Source organism: Coturnix japonica, chromosome 4 (genome assembly GCF_001577835.2).
Source record: "Coturnix japonica isolate 7356 chromosome 4, Coturnix japonica 2.1, whole genome shotgun sequence".
Classification (NCBI taxonomy): Eukaryota; Metazoa; Chordata; class Aves; order Galliformes; family Phasianidae; genus Coturnix; species Coturnix japonica.
The window spans coordinates 55101886-55122757 of record NC_029519.1 but is presented as its reverse complement, the minus strand read 5'-3'; the positions used below and the strand labels follow the sequence as shown (position 1 = coordinate 55122757).

The 20872-nt window shown below is 37.9% G+C and overlaps 1 protein-coding gene across 45 annotated transcripts in view; it reads left to right on the top strand.

Moving 5' to 3' along the window:
* Positions 1-20872, top strand: part of SORBS2 (sorbin and SH3 domain containing 2) — a 135473-nt gene that overhangs the window by 3775 nt on the left and 110826 nt on the right. For 38 of the 45 annotated variants that reach the window (XM_032444458.1, XM_032444459.1, XM_032444471.1 and 35 more), the window contains one exon: positions 18996-19119. The gene's annotated coding sequence lies outside the window, so the exon portion shown is untranslated. Of the gene's footprint in view, positions 1-1032; positions 1216-1422; positions 1637-2174; positions 2338-15582; positions 15607-18995; positions 19120-20872 lie in introns of those variants that run through there. The other 7 variants (XM_032444456.1, XM_032444457.1, XM_032444445.1 and 4 more) reach the window with 6 other exon arrangements.

Here is a 20872-nt window from a genome sequence, read left to right as displayed (position 1 = left end):
ACAGGTTGCCAAATCAGCAGACTTCTGATCAGAAAGTATTGTTGGACTGTAACCACGGCACAAAGTATGCATCCCATAAACAATTTTCATCTTATTCTACTTATTAGTTTTTATTAGTATTAAGGACCTCAAGAGGAACTAAAACAAGAGCACCAGGATAAAGGTGCCGTGGAAAGAAATGTGTAAATCTAACCTAGGAGGTCTTAAATCTCTGCTTGTGACTATACTGAAAGATGGGTGCCCAGTATCGGAAATGGGTCTCAGATGAGTGGAGGGGCAGTACAGCTCAGACTGCACACTGTGTTTGGGGCTGGTAAGCCTTTTCTAGAACTACAACATGTGAGACTGGACAAGGAAAGGCTGCAGTTTACACAAATCCATATCAGTGGCTAGGAAGGGGCTGAAATACGCCATCCTCAGCCAGTACTCAGTTTTTGTGTATCAAATGCAGCATGCTTAAATACTTCCAATATTTTTAAATGTAATGAAAAATGTAAAGCACACTGAGGGGTACGGGACTGAGTGTGCTTTACCAGCTTTTATTTGTGTTGGGTGGTTGAGATCAGAGACAACGACCAGACAGGGTAGGAACTTCTACCAGCAGTTCCACCTGGTTCAGGATTGCCTCCTCTCCTCCCTGCACTGAGACATGTGTTACTACTCCAAGTAGGGTAAAATTGTTTCATTAGGTGATTACAGCGTGCAACCTTCCGAAATTTGCCTACTAAGCAGCAACCTTTAACACACTAAGGCTAACGAAGTCAGGGTAACTCTGATTGCTTCTATGGTAAATGAGCGGGGTTTCATCACCTTTGCGTTGCAGTGTAATGCTTCTTCCCCCATACTAAATAGAGATTTACCGCAGATACTTCGCCCTGTCAAACAGCTCCAGTGCCCAAATTCAGAGGGACTAGAGAGCGCTGGTCGACACGCGTTCACACAACGCAGCGGACACCGCATCGCACCGACCCCGATCCATCGCATCCCCCTCGCAGCGGGGTCGGGGGCGGGCCGGGCGGCGCTATCTGGGCGGGCCGGCGGCGGGCTGTTGCCATGGCTCCCGCAAGCCGGGGCAGCCCCGCGGGCCGGCGGCGGCGGCGGTGTTGAAGGGACCAGCCATTTTGCTGGTGGAAAACAATGTGACATGGTGTGCCGGGCTCTGCCGTGCAATAAACACGCGTCTCCTCAGAGGACACAGAAGAAACTGGAGCGCGAGTGAGTAATGACAGCGGGTTAGCGCGTTGGAGCTGCCATTTTGACAAGCCGGTGACTGCTGCTGCCGCTGGCTGATCGGAGGCGGAATGCGGAGCGATAACGCCGCATATCTGCTGTCAGGCGGCCGAGCGGGTTTTTGTCTCGTAAAGGCGAGGCGGCCCTACGGCGTTATCTCGGTGCCCGCCGCGAGGGCTGAGCCGGGGCTGGCGGCCCCGCGGTTCGCAGCGGGCAGGTGCCGGTCCGGCCCCGCCCGGCCTTCCGACCCCGCGGGCTGCGAGCCGAGGGTGTGCCGCTGCGATCCGCACAAAGGGAGCCTGCCGAGCATCCCGGCTCCGGGAGAGGTACGGCTCTGCGGGGACTGATTCTGCCGTGTGAGACTGTGTTCCGAGCGAAACCGCTCGCGGGAAATAAGCTTCGGCAGGTACCTTTGTGTTTAAGGGATGGTTTGATCAGAGACTTGTGTGGAGTGATGGCTGAGTGCGTTGGTCTGACTGCATCTTGTTTTAGTGTCGTGTTCTGTATAGCTGTCGAGTCAAAAGATTGCTTGTGATAGCAGACGTAATCATATGCTTGCGTTTCCTACTAAAAGGGGTTTTCGTTTTCCATTGTGCTTTGTGTCAGGATAGCATGGGATATAATGCGTTATCAAACTTGCAAATGTATTTGAAAAGCCTCCAGTCACTCAACCATTTGTGACTGGGATTGATGCATTGTGCTCAGCCTCAGCGTAACTAGCTTTAAATTGTCTGACTGCTGCTATGCAATATGTAGGTCATAATAAGGAGTAGCTTTTTCACCAGCCTTCCATGGTCTGCATGCCCCAGTGCTGTGGTTGATTGCTTTGTGGTACTGGCACTGGTAAGAGCAGCAGTGACACAGCCAGCTCACACCTCCCGTTCAGATATGGCACATACCGTGCTGCACAGAGCACAACACGCCCATTGTGTCCCTCCGCTCAGTGCTCGATACAAGGAAGGAAACCAGCACTCCACACTGAGCACAAGCACAATTAACAGCACAGGGCGGTTAAACTTTTATTGAACGATCCCAGCGGCAGGCTTTCTGCTTAACGAAAAATAAATAAAACCATGAATGCAAACGTAAGGCAGTCGTTGAAACACAGTAAGTCATCTGATTGGAGCTGTATGTTCATATTGTAGGTTTTCAAGGCAAAATGAATTGCTCTTTATAGATATTAATCACAACATGACTGTTTTAGAGAGGTCAATAAAACTACAGTCCCTCAATATACTTCTATAATAAATGTAATGTTGCACTAACAAATGTATTTTTACTAACATAATTCTTAATTACCTAATGCTGAAATGCATTTGATTAATCTGGCAACTGAATACTATGATTTGCTTTGCAACTAGAGGAAAGAAATGATTGGTATTAACTCTTAATTACGTGGTTTTCAGTTACACTGAGATGAACCATTTGTTTGGACAGTTGAGTGGGCATGAGATCAGGAATTTGAGGTCTGGGATCTCTATAGTTAAATTAGTAACCAGTGTTCTGTAATTAGGAGCCAAATTCCAATGTGTTATTTCTGTGTATATGTGCTGTAAAGGTATTTGGACAAGCATGGTCAGCAGCTATTCCCCAAATGAAACTTTGCATTTAGAAATAGCAGTTTATAAACAGATTGCAACCATGTATTTTCCCTGTTAGAAAAGCTCCATCTTCCTCAAATTGTTTCAGGATTTCACTAATAGGTGAATGCGTACCCCAGCTTCTTATGTGTGGAGGTCAAATAATAAATTGTTTAGAGATCCACTTTTTTTCTGTGTTCTTTTAAGTGGAATGAATATTTACAATGCAGTTCTACATGAATATTCGTAACTGAGCCTTTAATTATGATCTAGCTTTTCCTTTAAGGTGCTTGTAAATCTCTAACAAAGAGAGCCTCTTTTATTACAGTAGGAATTATTGACACAGTAGTATGCAAAAAGTCAAGGACCTTACAGCTCAAGCTGCATATATCCTATTGTGAAGAATTTATGGTGTAAGAAAGCATATGAGGACTAACCATGTTAAATCAGTGTACAGCTAGTTAGGTGCTGGTAGATGCATCTTATTAGTCTCTATTATTATTGAGAACAATATTCTGCATTCTTTCCATTCTGTTGTTCTTCCTTTGTCTTCTTTCTCATATCAGTTCCTGGCTTCCCTCTGTTGCCTTACTGTCTCTTTGGCAACATCTGATCCCCTCTGAGGTATTTGTAAATCAAATCGGTGACTGTCAGTAATGGCCATGGAGGTGCCGGAAAGGAATATGGTTAGGAGGAAGAATGTTAATGATTTAGAGGGGAAAAAGCATGCCCAGTATGGACTAACGGTATGTGATATAAAGAATTAAGAGGTAGAGTCCAGTCACAAATGATGAAATCAAACAGGCAATGAAGAGGAAGAATATTTTTCAGCTCATAATCAGCTATATTTTTCAACAGAAGATTACTAAGAAGATCTTAAGAATAACATGAGACAAGTTGGATATTTCAGGAGTGGAAAGGTTGACGTTAAGTTTCAGTTAAAGTGTGGAAGTTATTTATTTATTTATTTATTTAATTAAGTAGAGTCATTATTTCAATCTGGGAAGTTACTGTACGTGATTTGAAAGTCTGCAGGTTATGCAAAGTCAGACTGTTTTGGTCTGCAGTGAGGTAAATAACACCAGCTGTCATGCTTTAACATGAGTCACTTCAAATGTTTTTGAGAGAGATGACTCTTGAAGGTGACTCTGTGTCCATGTGTTGTGATCATAAACACATCACCAGTGAAGCAAAAGCAGGGAGATCAATCCTAAAACGTAATATTACAGCAGCAGGTGCAAATAAGAATAAAAATGAAGAGGGGGACCAAAGAAAGCAAAATCAAATGCTGTAACAGTTTGGTATGTTTGTTCAAAATCATTAGATTTGAACAAACACTGATAAGCATTGACCAACCATGTGGTCTGTGGAGCACAATAACCTTTTAAGAGTGTTAATGTGGGAATGTAATCTGCCCTCCATCTATGGGCTCATCCCTGGAAAGCCATAGGCTTACATATATGACCAACCGTACAGATGTCACATGCCTAGAAACCACTCAGATATCAAATTAGTGTGCACTGTATAAGGTTGCACTGTGGAACAGCTGAACACTGCTTCTGTATTGGAAGGATCAGGTATTGCATGTGATACACCAACAATGAGGGTTCATCCGGAGCAGGTAAATTACATCACATGTGACCTGGGAAAAAAGTTCTGCTCCTGTGAGTCTGTCCATGTAATGTGGACAATTCTTGGATGTTTGTAAATGTGAATTTTATATATATGTAGTTTGATGGTGTTGTACCACACTGATACCGACCCTTTCCTATATCACTATTTCAGTATTGCATTCTTGTTACTCACTGACAGAATGTATTTTCTTCACATTCTGTTGGATGTAGTGTAGAACGTTCTGTTAGGGAAATGATTATACCATACATACTCAGACTTGGTTCATTTTTCTTCAAATAGTGTGGCTTCTTCACACACAAACATTTTACCAAAAGTGTAGTACCATACAAAAAAAAAAAAAAAAAAGCCACAATGAGTTGTTGATATTTCTGTTATTGTGAAGTACCTTAACTGTCTTGAACCCAGCCTGAAAAGAAAAGCTGAAAAGACTCTCAAAGGCACTGATGTAATGGAAAACTTCATGGACGGGAAGGATTGTGGTGTGATAATGGACAGAAGTACATACTTCAAGGGTAGAATGTATCTCTGAGCTAAGGCATGCTGAATGACAGCATTTTAGATCTACTCCTGCTTTGTGGTTTTTTTTTATGCATTAAATGTATTTTTCTGTTCAAATCTATTGTTCCATAACAGCACATCTAATGCTGCTGTAAAGCAGGAAATTCCAAAGACTGAGCCTTTTCTCCTATTATTTCTAGCTTCTGTCCCTAAATAGACTTACTTTACATCCTTCTCTGTTGAACAATGATAGTGTTCTGATTCATCCACCCTTGAAAATCTCATCAGCTACCATTAAGGGTTTGAAGAGGACAGATGCAGTTCTGTGTTCTTAAGTAACCTGAATAACGTAATATGTTAACAGTTGATGCTGAGGATCCCAGGCCTCAAAGGATAGTGGTCGAGGTGGGGGGGAAGAGAATAAGATAGTAAGAAAAGCAATGCTTTTCCCTCCCAGTCCTTACTACAATCAAGTTCTACAATAAGCTTTTCCTTGTACCTTTTCAACAGATAACTTGAATAATGTTGTAACATGGAAAGAACAAAAGCTTTACTTATTTGTAGTGTATTTGTCCTACATTAAACATACAAGTATTGAAGTGAAGCGTGACTGAATTTTTTGATGTGTAAGTTTAGCCTTAGTTGCTGACTAGCAAGATTTTCCCTCAAATAGTGAGTTTTACTACCACAGGACTCAGAAGGAAAGGGAAGAGTGCTTGAAGGAAACTCAAGGCAATCAATAATGGCACTTTTCATAGGTGAAAAAGCACCATTTTGCAGGCTTACAAGAGCGTTAAGAAGCATTGATTGTGTCTGTTCGTAACATCAAGACATGACTGCGTTTGTTTGTAACATAAACAGTTCTGCTAATAGGAAACTGGTAGTTATGACTGAAGGTTAAAATAGCTGGAAGGGTCCATGTTTCTTTTTCAGAGTTTAGAAACAACAGCAGCAAAAACAAACAAACAAACAAAAACAAAACACAGTTCCTTAATGATTCTTTTTTCCTTTAGTGGAGACAATAAGTGAGTTCCTAGTAATACTGAAAAGCAGTTTTAATACTCCTAAGAGGCTTAGGTTACATGATGTAGCCCATTATGGGAACTAGTGGGAACTACATCAAGAGCAAGATAGCCATAGCATGTCCTTTTCAGTATGTTGCCATCTGGTCTGAGCACTCTAGCCTGAATGAGAAGTTTTGTCACCACAGATAGCACTGAATGTTAGGTTGCATAAAGCCCCTCAGGGGGGGAAAGTGCAGATAAACACAAATGTGTGAAGCCACAAAAAACACACAATGCCACCTTGCAAAAAAAGTGCAGATACTACTCAAACATGTACGTGGTGCGGAAGATGCAACAGATTTTCCTTTGACAACCTAGTACTAAATGTTTATGCCTGATGTAAGACCATAAAGGATTAATAAGTTCCTAATGACAGGGATCTCATGGATGTTCTTCATAAAATATGGTGACTCATCTTTAGATTTAGCTGTAAGGAATACCAATAAAATAACCGAAATAGATATTTCTGAAATGTAAATTGTAGAAGAGAGATTAGCACTTCAGCTTACCATATACAAGGAAATCAGTTAAGAAAATAGGGAGGTAAGATTTATGTTTTTTACTCAGACTACTGAGATTAAATACAAAACCAAGGAAGACTGCCACAAAATCCATTAGAGAATAAATTTCAGTTCATGCAAGTGTCTGGACCACTTCTGGTCTCCTGATCAGAATAAGATATGAATACATGTAAAATTCTTAATGGCTGTTGGTAGGTGATTTCATAAACTGTTTTGACTCTGACTATAGCAAGGGTACCCAGTAGGACTGACTTCCTGAAAGCCAGTGTTTCACCAAAGCTTTAGGAAAGGGAAAGAAGGAGCCTGTCCATGATTCAGGTCTCTCGAACAATTCTGATGTATGAAAAATTAATGAATTTGAGATTACACGCATTCTGCAGAGGTCTGTGTTTGTGAATATGAACAGTATTTTCACTACTAGAGGTGACCACAGAAGGAATGTAGCAATCAACTTTGATATAACTAAGTGCAGGGTGGACATAAGTAAACAGTATTTTTAAACACTGGTTTTTCTAATTGTATCTTGATATTAAAAATGATACACAATAACTGTAAAATCATAATTACTTCCTTTTTTCTAAGCATAAATCTAACCTGAAATTGAGATATTATTGGCACCAAATTTTGAAACAGGTGTGAAATGAGATTTGTAAAATACTAAATGCTTGTTTCTGAGTGAATTTTATTTCAGTTTGAGAGCCTCACTTTCTCTGTTATGCAGATAATGAGAACTTTTATAGTTAAACTGTGATAAATAAGGAGGACAAATTAATTGATGAGAGGTGATTATTAATTGGTGAGAATACCAAAGAAATCATGTTATTGGAAGGCTGGTCAGTAAATCCTCAGTGCGGATTGCTTTGTGTTCTCCAGCAAAGCAGATGAGTTGCTGGATCAGAAGTCCCCATGTTTAACACAGTATACTGTCTTTAAGCACCATGAGACATGTATGTGACTTTTGAATTTAAAAAATAAATAAATAATGTAGCTATGCAGGCAACCCAAAGCTAGAGAGATTCACCTAAACGTATAAAGTATAGTTAGTGCTTCCCTTCTAACATGGTGCTCTCACTACTGATTTCTGTGCATTTTGTGTTTTACCCTTCTTCAAATCTTAAGCAGCTATTGTCTGTTTTATGTAACAACACTGTATTTTCTTTACTGTTAAAGATATAGTGAGGATTTTGGAGATAAGTAAACAGTAGCATCCCAAAGGGGTGCCAGTGAAAAATATTCAATACATGTCAATTAAGTCATATATTGATCCTGTAATTCACACTGCTCCTTCTAGCCAGTTATGTATCTTGGACATTTTAATGAGCAACTTCTGACAGAAGCTAGCATTTGCTAGCATTACATTTATTAAAATTTATTTCTAATTAACTGGAAACTCTGAGCAGTGAAACTCTCCTGGACAGTGCAATTACCATAAATTTGATTGTTTTTCTTCCGGGTAAATCTATAATTCTTAGGAATCTGAAAGAAATAATTACAATGTGACCAATGCAATCAGATGGGTTACTTTGAATAACCAAAACATAAAAGAGGTTAATAAAAGGAAGTGATTGTAAGAGATTACGGTAAGTGAGGTGTTGATAGGTTTGGCAGTAGAATGAAGACCAAACCAAAGGCTTTGTTTTGACATACAAGTTTTAAATTTATTATATGTATAGCTGTAAGTTTATACATTCACATACTTTTGACAGTGGCATTTGATTCGCTGATTTATTGTCTTGGGTACAGGCCAGGTTCAGGGCACAGTTTATTGTCAGAACTCTTGCAAACTCTAGAAAAATTATTTTCAAGTCTACACCTGCATAATATAGTAAAGTATTAGGGAGATGCCTTTCAGCCCAGGGAAATTGTTTTCTTATAAGCAGATAAAAATGTTGTGAATTTATCTAGGTGTGAATTTGTTTACTTCCTGTAGTATTTAGTGGTGTAATTATCTTAAATATGTGCTATTTAAAGCATAGATTAGTCATCGTTTATCTAAAACCTCAAGAGAAAATAAACACATCAGTAGGACTAAGTAAAAGCTTTGAGCTGTACAACAGCAAATCTGTTACATTGTCTCTCTATAGACATGTTCCGCTTCAAATTCTGACATGCAATCACTGTACCAGAGGAGAAAGCGCAGATGAGTTATTTCCCAATGAATGGATAAAAAGACCGTTGTCTCAGTTGTTATCTGAAAGGAAACTACATCTTAGTAATTGTTTCTATCAATATTAGCTCATCACTGTGTAAAGAAGGGGTTGGCGTTAAGTTCTCTTTGTAGTGGATGCTTAACATACTCGATGGAACACACATGATTGCAAAAGTAAACTGAAAAACAGATGTATTAACCAATGGTTCTGACCACTTAACTGTAATACCATTTGTTTCCTAATTTCTTAGAGGAAGTTTAGCAGAGATGAAAAATTTAGAAGTGATCTGAAGAACAAGTAAATAGTATCTTTATAGATAAACTTGAGAAGTATTCTTGTGTTAAAAGGATACTATCTGTTACAAATGAATGTATATGTGGGAAAATCTGTGCAGAAGTTGTACAAACTTAAAATGAAAGCTTTGTGAGTTGCAGGAGGAAACAAAGAACTGAGAAAGCTCTAGAATGGAAGAGATGGAAGTAAAACTGCTGTGGTGGAAAGGCAAGGAGGCAGCTGTGTGCCTGCTAATGGACAATGTGTGTCTACTGCTCAGTAGTAGACAAGTGTAATATCCTCAAAGCAAAAAGCCAGAGTAATCTCTTGGGGCACATTTTACGTTGGTCATAAAGCACTATTATTTAAAACCAGGGGCCTGAGTACTGTAGTTAAATTGTGTTATGACAGAAGCCTGAACAACAGCATTCCTGATAAGGGGCAAACAAAAACAACCATATTGTTCCTGAGATTGAAGGGAAGCAGGTGTGAGGAGAAATGACCTGGTTCCTTGTGTACTTAATGTTATTATTTGTGTTCTAGTAAGGTTTCTGACTTACACACAGTATGCCAGCACATACCATGGATTTTTCTTGTATTTTAGTCTCTGTACGTACACAAGTATTTTAATTATTTTACAGATTTAAAAGCAAAATAATCCCCTTCTGCAGCTGAGTCCTTTGTGTTGCATTTAAACTTGGACACAAATAGTGAAGTCTTGGCTGCTCACACTTTAGAACAAAGTATTAGATGTTCCAGATAGATACTTACTTTGTATATTGATATCAAAATGAGGTTGTCACTGACTGTCTTCTACAGGCAATGGAATAATGTAATTATTATATGGATAGAGGTCAGGTAGCAGGTAATTTGGATGTGAGTGAATCACAGCTTGAGGGATGCTGCTGTGCTCAGTTTATCTGACCATTATAAAAATAAATTAAATGCTTTCCTAATATTTTCCTTGTGAGAAATTTATTTAATTGTCAGAGGAATCAAATAAGTTTAAACTGCATGTCAGATGGTCCAGAGCAGAATGCAAAGCAATATAAGGAACTAAGTGTGTTCTGAATACTAAATTTGTATTAAAGTATACTGCTGCTGAGATGTTCAAATGTCCTTTAATGTTTTAATATGCAGCACCAATTTAACATCATTATCTCTACATTCTCTTTTAAGAGGTATGACAAACATCTAGAAAAGCGTAACTATCTGATGTAAATTCAGTAGAGAAAACTTACCTTTCATTGTTTTGAATTTCTTCTCTGTGTGTAAGGTTTTCAAGCCATTTTAGAAACAGAAAATAGCTGAAGTCACTGACTTCATCCTTCAGTTTCAAGTGCAAACTTTTACAAACTTGTCTTATCATTTTCCAAGGACTAAAATTGGGAATTTGCTTTGACCAGGACCAAGCCAATGAAAAATCAGAAGACTGTGAGATAAAAACAAATCAGCTGAGGTTTTTATTATTAATAATTGCATGACTTTAAAAAACAGAGGATGTTAAAGTTGTCAGGAAGTAAACAGCTTCTAGGAAGGGAAATCCACGCTTCCGTATGTTTTTTGTTCGAAGAGGAAATTACTTAATAAATGCACAACTTTGTGGAATAACTATGTTAGATTGTTAACTATTATTTCCAGTTCTCATATACCTTAAGATCTGCCTGAGTGTGATCAATACTTTCATTTCTGCTCTTCAAGCTTTCTTCCTTGTAACTTCAATTGCCATGGGTTTAGGTTCATATGATACAGAAGTGCAAAGTAAGCATAGTCATATAATTTTAACTGTCAGTTTGTTACTCATTGAGAGTGTTCTCAAGAGTTTTTCTCTGTTTTCCTTTTTGGTGCTGGCCTTTGTTCTGTCAGTTTGGATCTCATAAGGTCTGGTTTTCAGAAGGTGTGTGCACAGCTTCACTTGAAAAGCATATGTAGCCCATGTACTTTGTTAGTACTGGCTACCAAAATCTGAGATAGCAAGAAAGTGTTACTTTAGATTTTGTCTGTTCAGCAGCTACTTCATTGAAGAAATTTTCTTCACAGGGAGGATACCTGTGGTGAAAAACATAGTTGCAGTTCTGAATTCTTTATTAATTACTAGCATTCATTACTGATCAGTAATGAAAGTGTGCTGAGGAAGGAAAATTAGGAAATTGCTTCAAAAAAATCATTTGCATATCATCCTTGAATACTGTCTTGTCATTGCTTTAGTTGCTTCTTAAACAAGGGTTTAGCTCTGCTAGTGAAAAATGAGTAAAGGCCTGCAGATAAGTCAGCATTGAGCAACTAGCACTGCAGCTGTAGTGTCTTGCATCACCTCATACACATCAAGCATGAGCTTGTCTTTGCCCAGCTAGGAGAATCATGGATATAGCTCAAATAAATGTTTCAAATGAATTGTGTGTTTAACAATTAAAGGTACTATAGGGAACATAAATAGCAAATAAAAACTGTAAAAGTGCCCTCATTGTTATTTAGTAGGAGCTGAAGCAGTACGTGATAAATGACTGCATACTTAATGTGCTTCTGTTAACAAGAAGGCAAAACAAACAGAAGCTCAGCACTAATTTTCTGAGTCATCCTCTTGGTGGGCAAGGGCTAACTTGGTTGTAGAGTATCTACTGGGGATTGTTGGCATTTTGCTAGAACTTCAGCTTTGGAAGCTGAATAACTTCCTAGAAGCAAAGTTTTCCTTTCGCTCCAAGCTGCCAGTATGAGGAACTGCCACATCTCTAGGGAAATAATTATTTTCAAATGAAGACTTAAACAGGAATTGAACAATTTTCTGGGTAGAGACTTCCTGTTAACCATTATACATCATACAGAAGAGGAGATTAATCAAGGCACTCACCACCAAGACCAGGTTGGACGGGGCCCTGGGCAACCTGATCTAGTAAAGGCATATGTTTGGTGGCCCTGCTAGGCAGGAGGGTTGGAACTACATGATCCTTGAGGTCCCTTCCAACCCGGGTAATTCTGTGATTCTGTGATTCTGTGATCATTAAGCAGAGTTCTGCTGTTATGTCATTCCTCTTCTCTAACACACTTGCAAAACCTATCTCTCAAGAAAGTTACAAGTCTCTAATTATTTAGACCATGTGGAAAGCATCAGTTTAAAGAATGTATTTGGGCTACAAACTTTTTTTAACTAAAAAAATTGGTTTAAAGTTCTCTAGGACATGAGATGGTGTTTTCTAGTACAATTCCAAGCCCTGTCACCTGTATGTAGTCAATAAAATGCTGTAGCTTTGGTCTTTCAAGACAGTATGAGCATGCAGCTGTGTAGTAACATCCAGCTCTACATGCCCTTTGATGATATTGGTGTAACCAATTCAGGTGTACTTACATGTTGAATGTTTTCATTTACCTTCTGATGTGTGGGTGGGAAGGAAAATACAAGGAAGCTACTGTCTGCATATCTGTGGTACCAATAATTTCGTATATGCTAAAGCCTATTCTTAGGGTTGTTTTTAGTTTCATAGTGCCTTGAGGGCATGGTGTTGCTAGCTAAGATGAGCAGACCATTCCTAATTTACTAGAAGTTTAAGGGTGACATATAGCTTGATCAGAGATCAGAGATCAACAGAAAAACATATAAACACTTTAGTCTCACAACAAAACCAGCTTTGTAGTCATGGGTTGGGGAGCCATGGCACCTTTCAAGAAAGCAGGGATTCAACTGTACTCTCGAATAAGGTGATTTCTGATGATATAAGAGATTTTGAACTGAGTCTCAGTCTGACTGTATTTTCTTTAAGTCCTCTTTATCATCTTGTATTGGTTAAACCTCTCTGATAGCTATGGTTACCCTTAAAGCCCTCAAATTTGTTCTGAATCCAGTAGACTATGAAATGTTAAGATGCTGACACTGGATGGAGCTGGGCATGCTTCTTCTTAATGAGCATGTTCGGAATTTGAACTTGATTCTATTACATCACCTGAACTGCAGATCATTTCAGATGTATTTCAGCAGTATTTCAAGCTTAAATTATAGTAAAGGACACCACTTGGTGGAGTGTCTATAAAAGCTGAGGTATCTTTTCTGTTGGATGCCTTCTGAAAAAGTTGAATTGTGTTTGTCAGTAATTATATGCATTCTGTTAATTTTGCTGTTGTGAAGCAGATGGACAAAATGACCTAAAGATCCCTCTTTAAGTCTTTCATGGCATAAGGGATTATAGGAGCATTGACTTAAATTTTGTCTGCTGCTTTGGATACTGCCCAAAGTTGAAATGGTTTGTAACTTCTCACAAGCTGATATTGCCTGCTCTGTATAAGCCAGATCTGTTTTCAGACTCTCTGTGAGCAGCCTGTCACTGCAAAAGTCACTTCAGAATCAATCTACAGGAACAACTCAGGCAAAGGCATAAAAGTATGTAGTCTGAGTAAAAAGCATGTTGTCACAAGGTGAGTTCAAGTTCACTTCAAGATCTGCCAGACTGTGGAACAGACTGAGGAAAAGCACACCACTAGAAACTGCAGTCAGCATTTGTCCTCTGGCCTTGGTGTTCTTGGGTATGGCATATCTAGGCAGCTCCTGTTCAGCTTCTGGTGTGCAGTGGAGCCCACCTCCAAAAAAGTGTGGACAAGCCTATCTGTGCTTGCTACCATTTCCCATGGTCCATTCAGTAATGTTGCTGCTGAAGGAGGTCATGATATCAGTGGTCTTTATAAAGAACCAGTACTGGGATAGATCTGCTTCAGCCCATTGTACTGTTGGGTGCAATAATTGTTTCATCTGCTTAAATTACTTGTAGTTCTTATTTGAGGTTTTGATAACAACATTCCTGGAGTTCTTGGGAGCAGAAGATCGCTTGATGAGCTCAGGCAATTTGGCAGCATCTTTTCTCAGCTTTAAACAACCTGAAAATAAGCAAAGGTAGAGATAGGGTAGGTCCAAGTAGCTTCAGTCTAAAGGTGGCATACACCTGGGCTTCTGGAATAACTGTTGGCTTTGCAGCCTTTGGGATCAATAACTGTCACAGCTCTGCAAAAACTGAGCAGAACAGAGTTGGATCTGAAGCAATCGTATGTCAGTGAGATTTGGCTGACTTCAGTCATTTTTATGATATCAGTATGTTTAAATCAGAAGTAAGAAACCTAAATGTAAATGTTGGGTCTTGCTGAAAACCAGATATTGCTTTTGAACACAGACTCGTGAAATTAAGTACCACATGAGAAAAATTATCAAGCTTCTGCCAGTATTAGTTTGTGTTCTAAAACACTGAAGTGTAATCTACCTGTAGCCGGAAGCCTTTAAAGCTTTTCACAAGTGCTTATGTCTTTAGGTCTTTGCACACATGCATTTGTGTTTGCAATTAAGTGGATTGTAGTAGCACAGTGGATAAACTGACTAATGGAACAGTTAAGGGAAGATGGCTCTCACCACTGCTTTTCAAAACTGTTTTATTGTCTTCTAGTGTGAGGTTTTTTGTTTAACTATAATTCTCTTCCCCCTGGCATTCAGACCCTAAAAACTCTGATTGTAGTAGGTCTGCTTTCCTCTACTTTCTATGCTATGAGTAGCAGAAAATGTTAAGTTTGCTTGCTTGGTAAAACTTGGACCATTTATAATGTAGGTCTCTTTTTTTCTTAACAAAATTGACAGCTTTGCAAATTTTCTGAACACCACTGTGTTAATTATTGAGAAGCTTAAATTCCTTGGTGAGTTTAGTCACGGTAATTGAAACAGAAACTTAATTCAGAATGTGGATGTGTAAAGCTGGCCTGGCTATTATCTGGCTGTTTAAGAAAGAACTAAATGTCATTAGGCCTCGTGATGTTCTGTATCATAAAGCTTTGTGAAAGAAAAGGAGGGAATTTGATCTTGCCTATCTTACATGAATTTCTTCTGATTTTGTGGACCGGCTAACTTAAGCCTGAGAGAGGCAGTCATGCACAGGAGCAGGCAGAACTTCATAGTGGTGGCATTGCTACACTAAGAGAGGGACATGTTCTTGTCTATGGGTGTTAATGTTTCAGCATAACTGGAGGAGAGTCTGTCATTCAAACTTTGCTTTCTCCCTGACTATCTTTAAGCTAAATAGTCTGTTTCTTGCATTTGATATAGCTAAACTGGTTGTTGTTATTTTGTAACATTGGATTTGAGCTCAAAAAATTAACATGAGCATTTGGTAGAACAAACCCAGTCATTTGAGTTTATAAGTTGTAATGAACTTTTCATGTGTAAACTCCTTGCTTATATATATATATATATATATATATGAATTCTTGGCTTTATAGCTAAAATACCAGCTTCCTCTTAAAAAGTCTCCACAAATTTATACAGTAGCTGAACATGTTTCAGTGGAAAATGATTCTGAAAGACAAATGACCTTGTATAAGGTTCTTGAAACAATGTACTAGCAGCATATACTGAGAGCAAGATAAACAATAGGCTTCTGTTCTCTATTTCCTGAAAAAGGCCTTCTCATATTGATTTCCCAATGTGTTTTTAGCTGTTTACTCATGGAACAGGGGAAGTTGGTTTTACTAATGAAATAATGCTCTTAGCAGGCATGTTGTTCCTTAGGTCTAATTTAACAGCAGTAGCTGTAGTCAAAGTAGTACTTGTTACCTCATTAGGAAAGCAGTAATATGGTATGAAGCTGACACAAGAATTACAACATATGACCAAGAAGAGGCTCCATGTCTTTGGGTAATGTGCTTTTAATCATTTATTTGAAATGAGTATGATTTCATTTTGCTTGAGTCTCCTTGTATTATACTATATTGGTTTGCAGTTAAAGTTATTTTAATTTTTAAAGAATTCAATATTCTATTGTACAATATTAAACACTGAAAAACTGCAAACATTTCAAACGCAATGCTTTTTAGGGTTCTTGGATATAAAAAACTATATGCGGGGTGTGTAGCAAACTCAGCTTACTATAATAGTGAAACTGCTTACTTACAAAACACCTTCCACAGAAATGTAGCTAGGGGCTTTGGTCTTATATCATCTTTTCAATCATCAGTCAGTATTTTATTAAAATCATGAGTGTAAGAGAGGACAGTGGGCTTAAATTGCAAAGATAAAAATGAGAACTGAATATCACTGAAGACATATGGTATCTTTCTAGAGAGATTGTAGATCTATTCTGGAGAAAACAGCTGAGACAACTCTTCATGAAACATCTGCCATTTTGCACAAACTTCAGATAGTATTAATCAAGTGTGAGAGCATGATTTTCCATGCTTGATTTCTTGATCCACGTCTCTCAAATGTATGAGTTACCAGTAAAACACTTCTGTTAAATAAATAATGAATCTGGGAATGTTGTTTGTGGTTGACTCCCCAAAAGAATTTAGTTTCAGTGACTCAGTTGTGTTGAAGGTAGATCTAGGAACCCAGTGAAAATCAGGATTTCTTATGTATGAATCTGTGAAAAGAGAATCACAGAATTGTAGGTGCTGGAAGGGACCTCTAGAGATCATCTAGTCCCCTCTGCATGTTCAACAATTTTCCATCTCTCATCTTCCAGTTTAACAGAACTCTGACCAGTGAAGCCTAGCCGTGAAGTTTGTAGGGATCTGAACAAAGTATCCACATTAGCAGTGTGTGCTAAACACTCCTTGCTCATATTTGATTGTTTAATGCCAAGCATCAATTAAATTGTGGCAGTATGACACTAAAGAAATGTTAAACGTTGAATTTGGTATTACTGATGGCTGTAAAATGGGAAATATGATTGTTGTTACCTTTTAAAAAGTTTAAGGTGATAATCTTGGTAATGGTGACAAGCTTTTTTAGAAATAAACTTGTAGATAATTAGATTTACTTGAGAACTAGACGGTATTATTTTGCCATGTTTATTAGGTGCTATAAACACTAATAACAAATCATTTAAGCAAAACAAGTTGCAGAGAGTGTATGAGTAAGCAAGGTACTAAAATGAGTTAAATACTAGCGGTAAATCACCATCCTGAGAAGATGCTTCAGAAGAGAAGTATTGCACTGTAAGACATTGTGTATTGCATTTATTTGGTACTAAATTGATATTTCTAATAATGATTTGAACACATTCTTCTATTTTCACATTTGCATAGTAATAGAATTAACCGAACAAGTATTTGTTGGCTTTGCTTGTAACTAACATATTAAAGCAACAAGAACAGTAAGGCTAAGTAGTTTCTGGCTCTAATGTTTTGTTATGTATAAATCATGTAGTTAACTTAAACTGTACTGTATTTTCTACCTGATCATTACAACTCTAAAGCTGGCTGTAACTCATGCAATCATATGTTGTCTAAAACTTAAGCTGCTGGAGCCCTTAAGTCTTTATTCATCAATCTCAAGTTAAATATAAACTGAGCTTTTTAACTTCTGTGAATTAGATTTGTGGTAAAATAACAGTCCTAAACTAGCCATTTGGAATAAAACAACAATAATGATTAATATGTCAGGCTGGTATTTAGTATTAGACGGGTGCATTTTTTTCTGTTGTTGTAGTTGCTCTTAACTACAACAGTACTAAAAAATGGTTGGGATCAAATGGAAGGGATTTTCCTGAGCTAATAAAAAAGCTAATTTATGCTTTTTTTTTCACACTTGACTGCTTGTTTCACTATTGTTATCTTTTTTACAAGTCTTTAGGAACAAATATGCTTATTTCTGCTTCTTTTTAGCAATAAGCATTGCTTTATTGCTTAAGTAGTTTGAATAGCCTGTGTCTGGCATCCTACTTAAGGCATCTGTTTAACTTTCAAATAGTTACTCTTTAGAAATAAATCAAAGAAGTTAAATCACAAAGAAAGGGGTCTGGTGGTTCTGAATGACAAGTTGAATCTGAGTCAGCAGTCAAAAGGGCCAACTGTATCCTGGGATGCATCGCACCTAGCATTGCTAGCAGAACAAGGGAAGGGACTGTTCCACTCTGCTCTGCACTACTCAGGCTTGCTTTGAACATTATGTTTGGTTTGGGGCACCACAATGCATGAAGGACATAAAACTGTTAGAGTCTCCGAAGGAGGGCTGGAAAAATGGTGAAGGGAGAGAGCAAAATATGTTTGTATGATGAGCTGCAACTGAGGTCCCTTGACTTTTTTAGGCCAGAGAAAAGGAGGCTGAGGGGAAGGTTAGTTTGGGTGTCAGGAAAAGATTCTTCAGCAGAGTGTGGTCAGGCAGCAGAACAGGCTCCCAAGGACAATGGTCACAGCCCCAAGCTGCTGGAGTTCAGGAAGCATCTGGACAACACTCTTGTGTGACCGCGGTGGCTGGCACAAGATTTACCAACCCTGTGGTCTTGCTATGGCTAAGTCAAGTCCTGTGTGAAGCCAGGAGTTGGACTCGGTGATCCTTGTGGGTCTCTTCCCTGTATATTCTCTGACTTTTAATCTCTTTGTGGTCTTTTATATTAATTTCCAGTATTTTTGTATGATGGGAATTTCAGCTGGTTGTTTGGGGGTGCAGCAGAAGCGGGCAGGGAGATCTTTGTTATGTCACCGAATGGCCCATGGAGTGCCAGCAGCTTCAGGTCACTAAGCTTTCAGAATAGCACTGGTGCTGAAACTGGAAATTTAAGCTGAAAACTAGAAACAAACTTCTGGCTTCAATCTTAGTAGAAACTCTTCTCCCTGCAAGATTGTTTAAATGCCAGACAGATGTAATTTGCACTTAAATGCAAATAGAAGTACATTCTTCTCAGATGAACCTCTGTATAAAGAAGGCAAAGAAACTTTAGGGCTAACTAAACTCAAGATAGAAAATTAAAATTTAAAAAAAAAAAAAAAAAAAAAAAAGCACAGTGATTTGTTTCCTGAGGTGACAGTCTTCAAGGCTCCAACTCTTGTTTTTAACAGTATTTTTCTTAATCATCCACAGTGCTTCTTCTCTACCCTTTCTGTTTCTTTAAATAAAATCTGGACAACGAACAAAGGTTTTTGCCATGAATTTCTTAATTTTTTTAGCTTGGGTTGGTAGTCTGGTTCTTCTGTACTGCATTTTCATTTTGATTGTAGGCAAGCCCATTGCTGCTGAAAATAGCTCAAATGTTCTTTGAAGAGAAACAGCCAGCAGCTCAGCTTCTTTTTCTCTTTCCCTTGCAGACTCTTGCATATGAGTTTAATTTCTTGAGAGAAACCTTCATAAAGGGCTAAATAAACAAGATCTACATATACAGAAAGTCCTTACTTCCTCTGCACTTGAGACACAACTAAACTTGTCTGTCTGGTAAGTCATATTTTCCTAAAGGATTTGTCCTTCCTCCTGTCCTTATGACTTGCATTCTTCAGTTTCTGATTAGTGTTCAGAGAAAATCAGCTTCTGTTTGTTAATAGTTATGCATTCAGTATGTACAGAAGTGTGAGGACCTCTATGAAGGCATTTCTGTGCTGCTTTTGCAAACCTGAAAATACTATCTTATGAGTCGATATGATGCTTTGGGATAACTGAATTTGTAATTTTTGTTGAGCTGGTAGTTCATTCTCAATTTGTTATAATAAAATAGTGTAGTATTTTAAAGCAGAATTAGTTATTTTTCTTTCTTGAAATTCTTTACCTGTTTGGATGTTTGGATACTTAGAGAATGAACTTGAGGATTTTTTATTACAAAGCATATTGCTCTGTGTTAAGTCAGAGTTCAGAAATAACTTTGCCAGCAATTCATTCATGACTCATTGCTTGCAGGTTAAATTTTGTGTAGATAAAATAGGTTCATATTATTGATGCAACAATGTATTTTTCTTGGTAGCATGCACCTATGTCATAGGTTAGTAAACATACTTGTCAGTCATTAATTGGTTAATATAGTTCTGTAACTGTTCCATTCTGTGTTGGGTTTTTTTTTGGGGGGGGGGAGGGGAGGGAGGGGTTACAGGATTTCTTCAGTTTTTAACTCTACTGCTTGAAATCTTTTTCTCTTGGATTATGGAGTGTTAATAGAGCATAATCTAAACAAAACAAAGTTGGTTTTGTCATTTATCTTCTATTTTCACTGTACTTAGTGATTCAAACAAAGAATATTTCTGAAGAGCAAAAGTGGTTTGTTTGTTGTTTTTTTCTCAATGCTATGGCTTTAAGAAGTTGCCTAGCATAAATGGCAGCCTGTGCAATCTGATCAGTCATATTGTTCAGAAATACCCTTTCCATCTGATCACAAATACTGGCCTTTTGGCTTACCACAATTACTATGTTCTTGCATACCGCATATTCTAGTTCTGCATAGTTCATTTTTCAGGCTTTGCCATTGATCTGAAGTTAATTTCAAAAACATCCTAAAAGCCAAGTCATATTTAAAAGTAGTTCTACATTTAATGCAAACCACCAATTCTGCATTTTATTTTCATAGGAAAAGGAAAAAAAAATAGATCAGAGTTCTTACATAAAATTTGTTTGAGGATTTTCCACTTTATTTATATTTTAATAGCATACATGATTCTGGACAAAAAGAGAAATTATGAAGTTTACATATACATTTAATGTGACGTACATACATACGTGTATGTATATATATTTGGAAATACAGAGATTTGTGTGAAGTAAGAATTTTCTTTGAGAGCTCTTCAAAAATAGTAAAAACAAATCTGGTTGAGTTCATTGAAGGAAAGTTTTATTCTCATATGAGAATCCTGGATTAAATTCTGCTTTGTCTTCCTTAGAGTAGCAGATATTGGTGTATCCATCTGAAACTGTAGGACTTTTGATACCAGTCTCATTTTCTACTTCAAATGAGACACTCTTTCTCCTTTTCTTTCTCATTTTCTATTGACACATATTCCTTTTGCTTTAAGATTTTCTCTGGTCCTGTCTTACTGTCATACATAAAGTTGCTTCTGTAGTCCTTCAAGTCTATCACCCTATCCTTTTATTTCTTTTTACCATCCAAGTATTCTAATAAATACTTTACTTTCATTTTTGCTTTTCCTGAAAAAAAAAAAATAAAATAAAATAGTTTTTAGTCTGTGACATTCAGAAGAATCTGAAG